This window comes from Arvicanthis niloticus, chromosome 18, assembly GCF_011762505.2.
Source record: "Arvicanthis niloticus isolate mArvNil1 chromosome 18, mArvNil1.pat.X, whole genome shotgun sequence".
Taxonomy (NCBI): domain Eukaryota; kingdom Metazoa; phylum Chordata; class Mammalia; order Rodentia; family Muridae; genus Arvicanthis; species Arvicanthis niloticus.
In genome coordinates, this window is record NC_047675.1 from 36339293 (window position 1) to 36354983 (window position 15691).

At 41.8% G+C, this 15691-nt stretch overlaps 1 protein-coding gene across 2 annotated transcripts in view; it reads left to right on the plus strand.

Moving 5' to 3' along the window:
• Hydin (HYDIN axonemal central pair apparatus protein) overlaps nt 1-15691 on the plus strand; it is a 360278-nt gene that overhangs the window by 69730 nt on the left and 274857 nt on the right. The window lies entirely within an intron of this gene.

Consider the following 15691-nt stretch of genomic DNA (forward strand, 5'->3'; position numbering starts at 1 on the left):
CAGTTCAAAATATTCTTGTATGTACCCAGCAGTCTGTTTAAAATTCAGTGGTCTCAATGCTTACATCAAGCAAGTATTGGCCTTGGTTAACATCTCCCATAAATCCTGGACTGTATCTGTTGCCACTAGCACGTTCTTAATAACCACATCCCATAATTCACCCTGGGAATTACATTGGGTTTTTGTTTTTGCTAATGTCTCACGGCCACGTAGACTGCTTTGTTTTGAAATATGCAGATGGTGCTGTAGAGTAAATATAAAGGTACAGTGAGAATAGAGCTAGCCAGGACATCTAAGTCAGAGTCGCTGGCTTTATTCCTTTGTGTCAGAGCAAGACAATTTAAGCCCTTCCCCTACGACCCGTGCTTAAATGGTCCTGGCTCTACCTTGGCCAACATGATACCCTCACACAGCCAGTGGCACGGTGGAACCTCTTGCCTGTTTCCCTCAGCTGCAATTCACTGGCTGCCAGCTAGACACCCAATGTGAACCAGCTTAAACAAAAGAGGAACCTTTTGACCCACATAAGTAAAAACACTTGCCATAGCACAGCAGGACTTGACTTTCCAAAGCATCTGGGCTGTTTTACATCTGGGCTGTTTTACCTGGAGTCCACCAGCTAAGAGTTGCAGCTGCCTCCTGCCAGCACTGACTGGCACTGTGCTCACCTTCCATACACTAGACCTGTAGACTGGAGCCAAAAGACCGGCTTCACTTCATTTCTTTAATTCATGATGCAAGGCATCTTTTCAGGGATAGCTGGCCATTCCTGTGTAGTTTCTGTTTGTTTAAATCTTCTGCTTATTTGTTTATTATGCATTTCTAAGTAACCTAAGCAAACGCTCAAGTTACTCATCAGGAAGACGAAAGGTTCATCTTTTCTCCCAGTACACAGCATGCCTTTTCATTTCTTCAGTGACAGATCTTGATAAGTAATGATTTTTAATTTTAACAAAATCTGCTGCCATTTAGTTTTTCTTTTAAGATAAAGTTTTGTTTTCTCCTTGCTAAGAAGTCAGCCTTTGCTATTCTGTGGTCGTGAATATATTCCGTGTTTATGTCTACAAGCAATATAGGTTTAGCTCCTATACTTAGGCATTTTCTCAATTAGTGATCAGTGGGGGAGGGCCCAGCCCATTGTGGGTGGTGCTATCCCTGGGCTGGTGATCCTGGGTTCTGTAAAAAAGCAGGTTGAGCAAGCCATGAGGAAGCAAACCAGCAAGGGGCCTCTGCATCAGCTCCTGCCTCCAGGTTCCTGCTCTGTTTGAGTTCCTGTCCTGACTTCCTTTGGTGATGAACACCAATGTGGAAGTGTAAGCTGAATAAACCCTTTCCTCTCAACTTGCTTTTTGGTCATGGTGTTTCATGGCAGCAGTAGAAACCCTGATTAAGACAGTATTCAAATTTGTGAGAAAAAAAACTATACTCTAATTTTCTTTTTATGTGATAGCTATCTCAGGTTTTGGTCTGATGAAACAAATTTGTCTTTAAAAAAACAAGTTTTGAGTGAATAGAAATTATTATCTTCTTTTATTCTTTGGAGAGGCCCTTTTAAAGCCTTGTGTTGTTACTTCCTTAAATGGCTATGAAGTTCTCTGTCCAAACCATGCTTTTCTTTTTCAAAAGACGTGCAGATTCTTAATTACTAGCTCATATTTCTTAAAACAGTTTGAAGAATATTTTGTCATAATTTGAGATCTTAAAGTTCCAAGCTCAGGATTGTTCAGAACAGCCACTCATGGTCCTTGTGATGCTGGCGAGCCCACTGGTGCCACTCATGGTCTTTGAGATACTGGTGAGCCCACTGGTGCCCCTCATGGTCCTTGTGATGCTGGTGAGCCACTGGTGCCACTCATGGTCTTTGTGATGCTGGCGAGCCCACTGGTGCCACTCATGGTCCTTGTGATGCTGGCGAGCCCACTGGTGCCCCTCCTTCCTCCACAGCTATGGGGTCTGTCGCTGCGGCTTTATCAACTTTATTCACTTACTTGGAGGGCCAACTTTTCATTTTCTTTATTCTTCACATTTTTCAAACCTTATTTATTTTTCTTCTTTATTACTTCCCTAAGCTTTACTTCTCGTGGTTGTTCTCAGTCTTAGGGGGAATGTTTAGAACATTGACTTTTAACATATACATGTTATAAGATGTACATTTAAGACAAAATTCTTTTGCCTAAAGCTGGCTTTATCTTTCATGCAAATATTTTAGTCAGCTTCGTTTTCCTTAAACATTAAAGATTTAAAATCTGCTGTTTTTATTTTTTCGTAGACCCAAAAATTATTTAGCAAAACAGTGAACAATAGTCAAATTCTTGGGAATTTTATAGCGAGGGTTTTTAAAATATTTTTTGTTTGTTTATTTGTTTTTGATTTCTTCTTTAATTCTACCAGTGACAGAAAATGAATTCAATATGATTTTAGCCCTGGAAATAAATTGAGACTAACATTATGGCCCAGAATATGTCCAAGAATGGGAAATGTTTTCTGTAACTGGAGAAGGTTACATGTTTCATAAATGACAATCCGGCCGACCTCACTAATAACCAAGGCAGTGGGTCTGTAGCTCTACTAACCTTTTATCTCTTCTGGACAGATGGTGAAAGTTATTAAAATTCACAAGTATAATTACAAATTTAACATTTCAACTTTTGTGCTATCAATTTTCACTCTGGCATTTTTAAAACTATACTACTTGCTATGTACACATGTAGTATTAATGTAATTTCCTGTTGAATTAACCACTTTATTATTATGAGATAGCTTATTGTTAGGGAGAGTTCTGACATCACTGTGTGCTTGGCCTGACATCTGTGCAGTAGGAAGCCGTCCTTTTGATTAACGTGGGTATGCAAAGCTCTTTCTAATCCTTTTGCTTTCAGCTTTCCTATGTCTTCTCATTTAAAGTTTGACATTTAGAAGAATCAATCCCCAGGTGCATATTTTTTTAATTGACTGTGAAAATCATTCTTTTATTGTTATTAATTTATATTATTATTATTAATTTTTTTCAATTTGGCCTTTTTATGCTGTATGAGATTCCTGACACCTGACATATTTGGATTGAAGTTACTGACTACCTTTATTATAAGCACTGTGGGGAAAATGATTAATTGAATTTTAACCACAACCTTTCTATTATTAGCTATTGGTGCCAATAGCTAGTGAGATTTAGAAATGAGTGTTTGGGCCGGGCAGTGATGGTGCATGCCTTTAATCCCAGCACTTGGGAGGCAGAGGCAGACGGATTTCTGAGTTTGGGGCCAGCCTGGTCTACAGAGTGAGTTCCAGGACAGCCAGGGTTACATAGAGAAACTCTGTCTCGAAAAACAAAACAAAACAAAACAACCAAAAAAAAAAAAACAAAAAAAACAAAACAAACAAAACAAACAACAGAAATGAGTGCTTATATACTCGTCAGTGATCTATTTTTCCCATCTTGATATTCACAGGTTTGTACAACATCAATTTTAGCTTTGTCAGCCTGTAAAACTAATGTATCGGGGGGAATAAAGGTGCCCTAAGAATAACCTTTCAGTCATGGCACACAAGATTTTAAGCCAGGAGTTTGAAAGGGAATAGCATGGGCTTTTGTCCTCACAAAATTATTAGTTTGTTTTTTTTAAAAAAAAAAAAAACACTTACTTTAAAAATATTGCTCATTTCATTTTCAACTTATGCTTGTAATATGCTAATGTATTTAAACATATCTAACATAAAATGCTCTAATTTTGGAGTACAATTTATGAGTAAAGAGTCTGAATGTGTTGCAGTATAATTTAGAAAAATTTGGTTAGGTTTTGAGATTAGTCATTTTAGATATTCATATGATAGAGTCAAAACTTGAAAAACCACTCACAATCTGATCCAGTCAAGATCCAATCCATTGAATCCAGTCACAATCTAATCCAGTCACAATCTAATCCAGTCACAATCTAACCTAGTCACAATCTAATCCAGTTACAATTCAATCCAGTCACAGTATAACCCAGTTACAATCTAACAAAGTCATAATCCAATCCAGTAACAATGTAACCCAGTCACAGGCTACCCAGTCCAGGTTTTAAGGGGAAACTGAAGCACTATGACATTGAGTGGCTTCCCAAAGGCCACATATCTCATCCAATGTCCAATTAGAACTCAGATGTGGACTCTGAGTCCTGAGAACTGTCCGTTACCATCCCTACCCCCACCCCAGGGCCATCTCCCTAACCTCTTGTATTGGTATACAACCACTTTCCTCTTTCATTCACTGGCTTTGGAATGCAAGCCATTCTCACAGAGAGCCTGGATTCCAGTTTCCTATCTTGAAGTGATACCTATGCTTGCCCTGATACTCCTGTGCTGAAGGAAAGGTAATTTGAACCAGTGAATATTTTGTGTATTGACACTTAGCTAGTTCATGTCCATATCCTGAGGTGCTTCTGCCAACTGTGGTAAATGAATGATCTTCTGAAGAGTGAAGACAGTGTTGGTTGCACAACATGAGCTGCTGAGAAGAACATGCTTTCATCTGTGTGGTAGGTTATCAGTGTCCAGAACCTTCCATTTAGTGGAAAGCAGTAATGACTAAGCACAGGCCTCATGGAACACTTCCAGGCAGCCGTGGCCATTGTCTTCCCGTGTCACTGCCTAATCACAAGACTGAGCCCTCTGCAGCTGCTTGAACTATGGATTGATTTCAGGAAGGACATTTAATATGGGCTGTTGATGAATGGCTTTTCTTTATGCTTCCTCAAACAATGTTCTAGAAGAAAGATCACTGAATTCTCCTCAGCAGGAAGTGCTCAATCATATTTCCAACAGTTGTATTTGTCCCGTCAGCTGCGTCCTCCCCCTGGACGTGTTCTTGATAAACCATAGCTTTTAGCTCTGTGCTTTCTATGGCAGGGGTTTGAGCCAGTGCCCTGGTACTGAAGGGGGTCAAACTTAGTACTTTGCAAATGCCTGATATTTGCTCACTCACATTTGCCTGGAGCAGAATTCCCTCCCTTTCCCTTCCCCCTCTTTGTCCTTGTAGTGTTAATACATAGTAAAATTGAGTTTGCTTAGGCAGCTGCTTTTTCTCAGATATGATTAAGTTACCTTTAACTGTGTACTCATTCCTGCAGAGGAGGTTACACTTAGAACTCAAATACTGATAAGAGCAAAACAAAGCAAGCAGTATGTGGTGGTCCTTGCCATGAGGGAAGTTCCAGGCCAGTCTAGACTCTATCTTACGTTCTAAACCAGGAAGACTGTGACAAAAGCAAAACAACATGTTCAATAGTGTCATTGCATGTCTGACATATGTGCAATAGTGTCACTGCGTTCTGACACACTCTCATCTGCTGCAGCCATCCACTACCTCTGGCTTTTCTGAGATGGCCCTGAGCCTTTGGGGGAGGGGTGCAGTGTAGATTCTCATTTAAACCTTAGCATTCCACTCTCTCTTACTCTCTGCATCACCAGTTGTAGATCTCTGTGTTAATTCCCAATCCCAGTCAAGGAGCCATTGACAATGACTGCTGGGGGTCAGGGAAGAGATTCCATTTTTTTTTCAGGGATGCAGCCTCTTGAGAGTCAATCTATGCTCCAGTAGATACCCTGCACACGTGCATTACACAGGCAGCACTAAGAAAACTCCATGGGTTTTTCCCTCAGCACATGAAGTTGGGAGGGAAAAGTGGTAGGGGAGGAACTTGGAGGAAGGGAATGGAGGGAAGATTTGATCAAAACACATTATATAAAAGTCTCACATATGAAAGTCTCAGATTTATGTCAAATAAAACTGAGAGGTGGAAACAGCACCTGACTCCTGCAGGACAAACAGACAGCTCAGCGGCTTAAGTCCTAAAACCTTCATCTGAGTGTTGAGAAACTTTATGTAATCTGAGGGCTCCTAGAGACGAGTAGTGTAAAGAAGCATACAGAGAAGACATTCTGCATGGCAACAGGAGGGGCCCACTTCAGGCTCCATATCCCCACTGCTAGGAGTCTCAGCTAGAGTCACCATCATAGACTCCCTGGAATCTCCCAGTGGAGGGATAAGGACACCAACCCATTCACAAAAACCTTCCATCCAAAATTTGTCCTGACTACAAGAAGTGCAGGGACAAAGATGGAGCAGAATCTGATGGAATGGCCAACCAATGACTGGCCTGACTTGAGACCCATCCCATGGGCAAGAACCAATTCCTGACATTATTAATGATACTCTGTTATGCTTGCAGACTGGAGCCTAGCATAACTGTCCTCTGAGATGTTCCACCCAGCAGCTGACCAAAACAGACGCAGAGATCCATAGCCAAACATTAGACAGAGCTCAGGGAGGCTTGTGGAAGTGTTTGGGGGGAAGAATTGAGAGATCCAGAAAGGGTAGGGACTCCATAGGAAGACCAACAGAGTCAACTAATCTAGACCTTTGGGGGCTCCCAGAGACTGAATCACCTACCAAAGAGTATACATGGGCTGGGCCTAGACCTCCCTGCACATATGTAACCGATGTGCAGCTTGGTCTTCATGCGGCTCCCCTAACAACTGGAGCGGAGGCTGTCCCTGACTCTGTTGCCTGCCTGTGGATCCTGTTCCCCTAACTAGGCTACTTTGTTTGGCCTCAGTAGGAGAGGATGTACCTAGTCCTGTATGGATTTGATATGCCAGGTTGCGTTGGTACCCAGAGGGTCATCCTCTTTTTTAGAAGAGAAAGGGGAAGGAGCTGTGTGAGGGGGCAACTGGGGGTGGCAATCAGGATGTAAAAATGAATAGATAGATAGATAGATAGATAGATAGATAGATAGATAGATAGATGAGACAAAGACATTCATCAGTAACCCATATTAAATGTCCTTCCTGAGATTAGAATTCACAAGACAACTTCATTGTACATAAAAAAAAAAGACATTTTTTACCGAACATTTGGTTACTTGAATGAGCCAGAGAAATAAGAACCAATGCCAGATGAGGTTGTTGTCCCCATAAAGGTGACATTAGCCACTGGCAGAGTCGGGAAATGGAGCTGTGGGCCTGCTCAGCATTTTTAGAGCATTGTATCTCTTGTTACAGAGGAGATATTTCAGTTTAGGAGCCAGACGTTGGTAGGTAGGCTTTTCTCCCAAACACGAGATGATGGAGGGGGTTATTATTAAACACAAAAACATATCTAACAATCATAATGCCGGTTCTCCACAGGACAGCTTACCAGCCATTTGCACGTTTTATTTTGCTCTACTTTCTAAAGATAAAGATAAAGGAATTCTTTTTTATCCCCATGAAGGCTAATAAAGGAGCACTGGAAACTAATACAGTGAGCGATTGCGTACGATCCACTGCAAGTAGAACCCTAAATAACGCCTGTCCTGAGCATCTCTGCAAACTCGCCTGCCTGAGTTCTCTTTCCACTGTGTGTCTGTGAGAATTATGATACGCCATTATAATTAGAATGTTTAGAGACATCGCTGTTAAAAAAAAAAAAAAAGCAAATATTTTAACATGGCTAAAGAGTCAAGGGAAAGCTTCTCAGACCTAGTTTTCCTTACTCTAGTCCTTATTTCGTGGTTTAGGATGGGAATCTTAGGTTGTCAGGGATGTTTTATGGGGAAGATTCTCACAGCATTGGGTGTCAGCATTTAAAGGGACAGTAGAGGACTTTGTTCCAGGGATAGAGAGGGGCCCAGAGCGTTGTACATGCTACACAAGCAAGGCCTGGCACTGAGCGGTATCTCCAGCTTTGAGGGCAGATTTTTTATTTCTTATTTTTGAGATTATGATATAATTACATCATTTCCCAGTTCCTTCCCTCCCTCCAAGCCCTCCTGAACACCCCCTCTTACTCTCTTTTAAATTCATGGCCTTTACCCCTTTAATTGTGTCTACATGCATGTGCATGTGCATGTATAAGTGTGTGCGCATGTGCATGTGTGTGTGTCCCCAAAATATAACCAGCTCAGTCTGTATAATATTTGTTTGTTTGTCTGTCTGTCTGTCTGTCTGTCTGTCTGTATGTATGTATGTTTTCAGGGCTGACCATTTGGTATTGGATAACAAGTTGGTGTGCTCCTTCCTGGGGAAGACCATTCCCCTTGCCCCAGCATCTTAGTTGCCTGTAGTTCATTGTATAGGGTTGAGGCCTCATGGTCTTTCCCCTGTCTATGGTAACATGTCTACTTCTGTTCTAGTTCAGCTCCCCTTTAGGCAGTCATGTTGGTGAGACTTTATGTGTGTGACTTCTGACATCATTACTAGGTGACACAGTCTCACAGCAGATCCCCTATCCACTGGCTTTTACAGTCTTTCTGTCCCCTCCTTCCATCATGTTCCCTGTACCTTAGGTGTGGAAGTTGTTTTTATAAATGTATTCACTGGGACTGGACTCCTGTCTTTTGACTTGTCATGGTTTTGAGTAATGGTCTCCGTCTCATGCAAAAAGAAGTTTCTTTGATGAGGCATGAGGACTACACACATCTGTGGGTACAAAGACAAATATATAGAACAGGGTTATGCTGGTTTAGTAAAGTGCCAGTTGTAAGGTCTCCTTCCAAATCTGTGGGTTTCCTGCTAGTCCTGAGGAGTTGGATAAGGTGCCAGTACCGGGCATGACTTCCCTCTTGTTTCAGTGGCTCTTCAGTCTAATTAGAGAGCTATTGGTTACCATCAATGGGTGCATGCTACTTTATTATCGCGCCATGCTGGACGTTGTAGTTCATAGATATCATAGCTGGGTAGGACTATTGTTTGCCTCTCTCCCTTAGAAACTGGCATGGAGCCCTCTGGCACCATGAAAGCTAGTCCTCAGAGAGGAGGCCTTCAGGTCAGTTCCAGCTCAGGGGCCCCTGGCCCCTGCATCTGAAGTACATGGTATCTTCAACAATAGGGACTAGCCTTCTGTTTCCAGGGGGCAACCAAGGGCAATAGTGATAGTCTATATTGTTTGGGGATCTATTGGACCACCCTGATCAATAACTCAAAAGGAGACTTTTGAGTGTCCTGGTGTTGGGGTCTTGTTAGATTGTCTTTGGCTCTCAGAGGGAGTATTATCAGCTCAGATGAGAGAATGTCATTTAAACTATATATGCATGTATACACACTGACTTACATAGTATGTTACTTTGGGTAGATAATTAATAGTTTGTTCCTTAGAAGTTTTTCATACATTCTTACTTTTCTCTTGTATTTATCCCCCCTTCTTAATTAGACCCCCTTTTCCCATTTCCCATTTTCCACTCATACCCTGCTATGTCCTCTCTGTTTTTCCCCAATCCTACCCTAACATGGCAATGGTCCCTTCTTCTTCTTGTTGTTATTGCTGTTGTTGTTGTTGTCCTTCCTCCTCTTCCCCCTCCCCCTCCCCTCCCCCTCCCCCTCCCCCTCTTCTTCTTCTTCTTCTTCTTCTTCTTCTTCTTCTTCTTCTTCTTCTTCTTCTTCTTCTTCTTCTTTTCTTGATTTCTGTAGTTACTTCTGAATATATTCTCATATCTTAACATTTGGAGCAACATGTGATTCTTGTCTTTCTGGGTTTGGGTTACTTCACTCAAAATCATATTTTCTAGTTCCACCCATTTTCAGGGCTAGACCTTGAGGAAGGTTGTGGAGCATGTCTTTATCTTTATCTCTTTCCATCTCAGAAAGGACTGAGTGTATAAACTCCAGGCATGTTTAATGATTGCACCTAGGTAAAACTGGAGCTTGAACCCAAGTTCCTGGTATTCACTAAGCTAGGCCCTGTTTACATACCTGCACTGCCTTTGGTGCAGAACAGTGGCAATTTTAGTCTTGTCAGTGACATGCTGGACTTATGGATTGATTTCAGAATTCCACCATAGGTTCACAGTGTCCAGCTGGTGTTTGGGAAGGCCATAGAACTGTTAGGAGATGGAGCTTCCCTAGAGAAAGGGGGCCACTAGGAGGCAGGTCTTGAGGTGTTATGTCCAAGGCTCACCTCCTGTCAGCTCTCTGATTCCTGGCTATAGATGTAATATGTCCAATTGTTTCAATCTCCTGTCTCTATGCCTCTCCAACCATGTAGACTATATCCCCTCAACTCTAAATAAACCCTTCCACACTTCAGTTATATCCTGTCAGGTATTCAGTCATCATGACAAGCAAAGTAACTTGCATAGCTGCTGAGCTCGGATTGCTCCATTTTAGCTTCATAAAGAAAGGGTACTGATGAGGAATTTGCATTGAGCAGTATGCATATGACTATGCTAAATTTGACCCTGCCATGGCCGAGATATAAGCAGGGTTCATTCACCCTCCCCATCAGCTTGTTCCCTTGAGACTCCATGCCTCCCCACAGATATTTTATTTCACATACCGCATCCTCCGTTATCTCCAAGTTCTGAAGCCACAGCAAGGGATGTATTGTGTACACAGCTAGCTTCACATTTAGTTTTGGAAAATTGGTTTTGCTCATGTTTGCCTTTGCTTGATTGATAGTAGTAAATCTGGCAAAATGTAATGCGATGCCTTCCACGAAATTTATTTTTTCCCGGGACATAATAAACGATTCTTGCACTGCAGCACCCAACCCTGGAAACCGAAGCAGAGTGGGAGTCCAAGGACACAGATTGCCAGTATGTGTGCACACAGCCCTTGAATCCCCACAAATGCGCCACCACCTCTGTCCTGTGCCTCTTAGACAGCTAGAGTGTGGAGGACCATTTAATGGTTGCCTTTAGGCGAATGCATGTCAAAACAAGTATCCTAACAGTCTGGGGACAAAAGAAGAGCTATCACTCCCTCCTTGTCTTAGGTACTCTTCTATTTCTGTGATGAGACACCATCACCAAGGCAATTTGTAGAAGAAAGCATTTGTTGGGGACTTATGGTTTCAGAGGGTGAGTTCATGACCATCATGGCAGGGAGCATGGCAGCAGGCAGGCAAGTAGGGATGATGTTGGAGTAGCAGCTGAGAACTTGTATCTTGAGACATAAGCTTGAGGTACACACACACCCATTCACCAGAGAGAGAGAGAGAGAGAGAGAGAGAGAGAGAGAGAGAGAGAGAGAGAAAGAGAGAGGGGAGAGCGGGCGGGAGGGCGGGAGGGAGGTCGGGAGGGAGGGAGGGAGGGAGAAAGAGCATGCTAACTGGAAATGATGTGTGGGATTTTGAAAATTCAAAGCCTACCCCGAGTGACACAAGTCCTCCAACAAGGCCACACCTCCTCCAACAAGGCCACACCTCCTAATCCTTCAAAACAGTTCCATCAACTAGGGACTAACCATTTCAATATATGAGCATATGGAGTCCCTTCTCATTCAAACCATCACACTCCACTTCTGTGGATCTGATGGATTTTAGAAAGTAGCACAGGGGAAAAAATGGTTCTTGGAAAAAGATAGAGTGATTATGGTATTTCTGGCCAGACACATTGTTGCGGTGAACAAGCCAACCTGACCACACTCATTTGTGGGATTTGTGGATTGGTATGAGATAGGTCCTTCCAGTCTTTTATCCTTTGATCATTTTTTAATACAACAAAACACTCAAATCAAGTAAAGCCATGTTATTTAATACATATTAGGTTTAGTGCACCTCAACATGTTTCCACACAAGTTTCTTTGAAGGGCTCTATTTTTATTATATAGCTAAAATAAAAATTTAAGACCACCTTGTCATCTTTTCTAATCTACTGTCCACATCCTGCGTAGGGGACTTTGTTATTCCTATAGATTTTCATTATTCCACATGACATGTTATTCTGTCTCTCCATCTTTAAATGTCACGATACGCACCATTCTCCACCTTGATTTATTCACTCAGTGATACGATTTACAGATTTAAATGTATACGCATACATTATATAGTACATTATGTGATTTTTAATTTTGCGTGTATATGCATGCATATGTATAGAGGCCAGAAGTCAATGTTGGGTGTCTGTCTATTATCCTCCATATTTATTATTTGAGACAGGGTGTCTCATTGACCCTAGAGGCACCAATTGCCTAGACTTGCTGGCCAGAAAGCTCTGGGGAGCTGCTTATCTCTGCACCTCCAGTGCTACGTTTACAGGCACACACCACATGCTTGGCTTTTACATGGATCCTGAACTTAGGTTCTCATGGTTGTACAAGCACTTTACTGAGCGAGCCAACTCCTTAGACCCCAAAATGCCATGTGTTATCTATTCTCTGACAGGATATTTAGGCCCTTCCTGATTTTACTACTACTACAGACAGTGCTGCCCTGAGCATCCTTGTACAATGCCCGACAGCTGGATGAGATTTTCTTTTCGAATAAACACCTGCAGGTACAGTTGCTGAGTGGCAAAGACATTGTGTATGAAACTTCCCTGGGTAGTAAATTGACTCAAGCGATCATACCAATTTATATTTTCCTCAGCAATACATGAGAACTTTTGTTTCCACATCTTTACCAATATAGTACCAAAAGGGTACTGTCAAACTGTTTAACTTTGGTTAACATGGTTGATTATGGGATGGCATCTCAGTCTACATTCATCGTATTATTGGACTGCACAACAGTTTTACAAGTTTATTGTAAGCCCTACAATAATAACAATGATAATAATAATAGTAGTAATAGCAATAATAATTTACTGAAGATTTTGGATGGATAACATAGTCATAGGCTTAAAACCTAACAAAACATTGCAAAAGTATATATTTAGAATTCTTGCTTTCATATGTTCTCATTTACCCAGCCAGCTATCATTGTATTAGTTTCTTGAACAGTTTTTATGCAAATAAATGCAAATGTGAATGCATAGCATCTTCCTTCCCTACACAGAATATAAAATACAATATAAATTGTTCTGCAGAGTTTTTCCACCTAATAATGCATCCGCAGAGTCTTCCTCAAGTCTGTGTGCATTTTATACACACACTGAGCACTGCTTTTGGAGGGACAGTGTTCTTCTGATCCCTAAGTCAACTTCTCACTCTGCGCTTATTAAGAACAGCACCATATTAAACACCCAGCTCATGTCAGGACACATTCCCAGGAGTGAGAGACAGAGCCAACAGTATCCAACAATATGGCAGTTTTGGTTGAATTTTGATCCATGTTGTCAAACTCACACCAGGAATGGAGAAGGGTGGACCATTCATGTTCCATCCATTCCATGTTCCCTTCCCCTCTGACAAGAAACTGCATTTTTAAACATTTTTTTTTCTTTTAACCAATTGACTGTCTAATTTGTGCTGTGAGGGTGCTAATATATAAACTTATTTTTACTTGTGTGTCTTTTATTAGAGCAAATGCATGCATCTTTTCAATATACATAACATCTTTTCAGTATTTTCAACTTTGCAACCTTAACCTAATCTATTGAACTGTTGTCTTAATTTTTGAAGATGTATTTTTTCTCTTTAGTGGGTTTTAAGATATTTTTTTCCACACAGCGTGTTTTGATCATATTCAGCATTTCCTCTGTCTTTTCTCAGACCCATCCTCTTCCCTGCCCACCCTACTTCGTGTCCTCTTAAAACAAAAACCATCAACCGCTGTTTGTGCTACCTGTGTGCCCAGGCGCCTGTTGTCATCTACAGGTGTGTGTTAGTTCTACTGGGGGCACAGCCCTAGTGTAGACTGACTCTCCTTCCTGGGCAGTAATCAATTGCCAATAGATCCTTATCTATCAGCCCCTGCCTACCTCCCCTCCAAAGCCGGGATGTTGTCTGGCGTTTTTTTGTGGGGGTCTGTGTGTGCTGCCGTAACTGTTGGTAGTTTGTATGTGCAGCTGCCCCTTTGAGTCTCCTTGTAGCCACCCACCACCACCTTTGCTCTTACAGTCTTGCTGTCTTTCTTCCGCAATACCTGAGCCCTGGGATGAGCAGGGGACATGACATAGATACCCCTCTAGGGCCACGAATTCCACAGTCTCTTATTTATTCTTTTGTACTTTGGCCAGCTGTAGGTCTCTGTGTTAATTACCTTCTACTCAAAAGAAGCTTCTCTGAGTAGGGATGAGAGGGGCATGAACCTATAGGTGACCAATTGAGTCATTAGAAGTTGGCTTAACACGATGCCCACTTAGAGTAGTAGTAGCAGGTTCCTACTAGGGCCTATGACCTACCTGGCCACATTTCTTTCTCTAGTTGGATACTCCCCGTCAGATGTATAACTATTGAAGATTTTTCTGTTCTGTAAGGTGCCTCTTCACTCAAATGATGGTGTCTTTGCTGTAGAGAAGCTTTTTAGTCTCATGAGACCCCATTTATTAATTTCTCTTCCTTCTGCCTATGCTCCTAGGGTTCTGTTCAGAAAGCCCTTTCGTGTGCCAGTGAGTTCAAACCTAGTCCTCTACCAGATTCAGGGCATTGGGCTTTAGACTTTAAAATGTGTTTTCGATTTTGCAAATTTGTTTCCAGCATCAATGAAGGTCATATCATTTCTTCCTTTGATTCACAATACACTTAAACCAGACACAGTCAAGCTGTTGTTTAAAAGCAAAGAGAGCATTATGAAAGGATCCAGAAAATGGAAGATACTCTGCCTTTAGAGGGACGCTCATAATCCTGGTGGCCAATTCTTCAGCTGAAACTAAGAAAGCTGGAGGCTGAAGAACAGCATCATTAAAGTGCTGAAGGAAAACAAGGTTATACTGGGGCATTTTAGCATTCCAGTATCCTTGAAAGGTAAAAACAAAATAATGACATTTTCAGACAAAAATTTAAAAACTGAAAAACTTCTACAGACTTCCTGGTTGTCATATTTTCCCTCGGTCAGGCTGATGATTACAATCTATCCTTTTTAAATTGCTGCTATTTCAGTTAACACATCAGGTATAACTCTATTCTTTTTTTTTTTCAAAAAATATTTTATTTATCCACTTAACATCCCAATCACACCCTCTACCGCCCCTTCTCTCCTCTCTGTCTGTCCTGCCCTTTCAAGTCCCTCCTCTCATTACCTCCTCCCTTTTTCTGAGGAGAAGGGGAAGTCCCCCTTGGGTACCACCCCAGCCTGGGACATCCAGTTGCAGTAGACCTAAGTACATCTTCTCTCACTGAAGCCAGATAAGACCACCCAGCTAAGGGAAAGGAACCCAAAGGCAGGCACCAGAGTCAGGAACAGTCTCCACTCCAATGGTTAAGAATTATTAAAATGAAGATCAAGCTTGCACATCTGCTACAAATGTGTAGGGGGCCTAGGTCCAGCCTTTGCATGCTCTTTGCTTGGTGGTTCAGTCTCTGTGATCCTCCACAGGCTCAGGTTAGAAGACTTCTGTAAGTCTTCTTGTGGTGTCCAGGACCCCACCAAGCTTTATTCTCCACTCTTCTACAAGACTCCCCGAGCTCCTCTGATGTTTCTCTGTGGGTCTCTGCATCTGTTTCCATCAGCTACTGGATGAAGCCTCTAGGGAGACAGTTATGTTAGGCTTCTGTCTACATTTATAGCAGGGTATCATTAATAGTGTCAGGGACTGGCTATCTTATATGGAATGTGTTTCAAGTTGGGCTGGTCATTGACTGGCCATTCCCTCTATCTCTGCTCCATCTTTATCCCTGTGCATGTTATAGACAGGACAAATTTTGGGTTGGAGGTTTTGTGAGTGGGTCTATTTGAAAAAGCAATGTCTTGTCTTTCTCTGCTTTCAGGAGTTTGTCTTCGATTTCCATGTAATATATTTAGGTGTACATTTTCTCTAGCCTACACCATTTTAATTCCCCTGGGTTTTTGAACTAACAACTGATGTCCCTAATTCCAGAAAACTCTTAACCATCATCTCTTGAAATATTGCCTTGG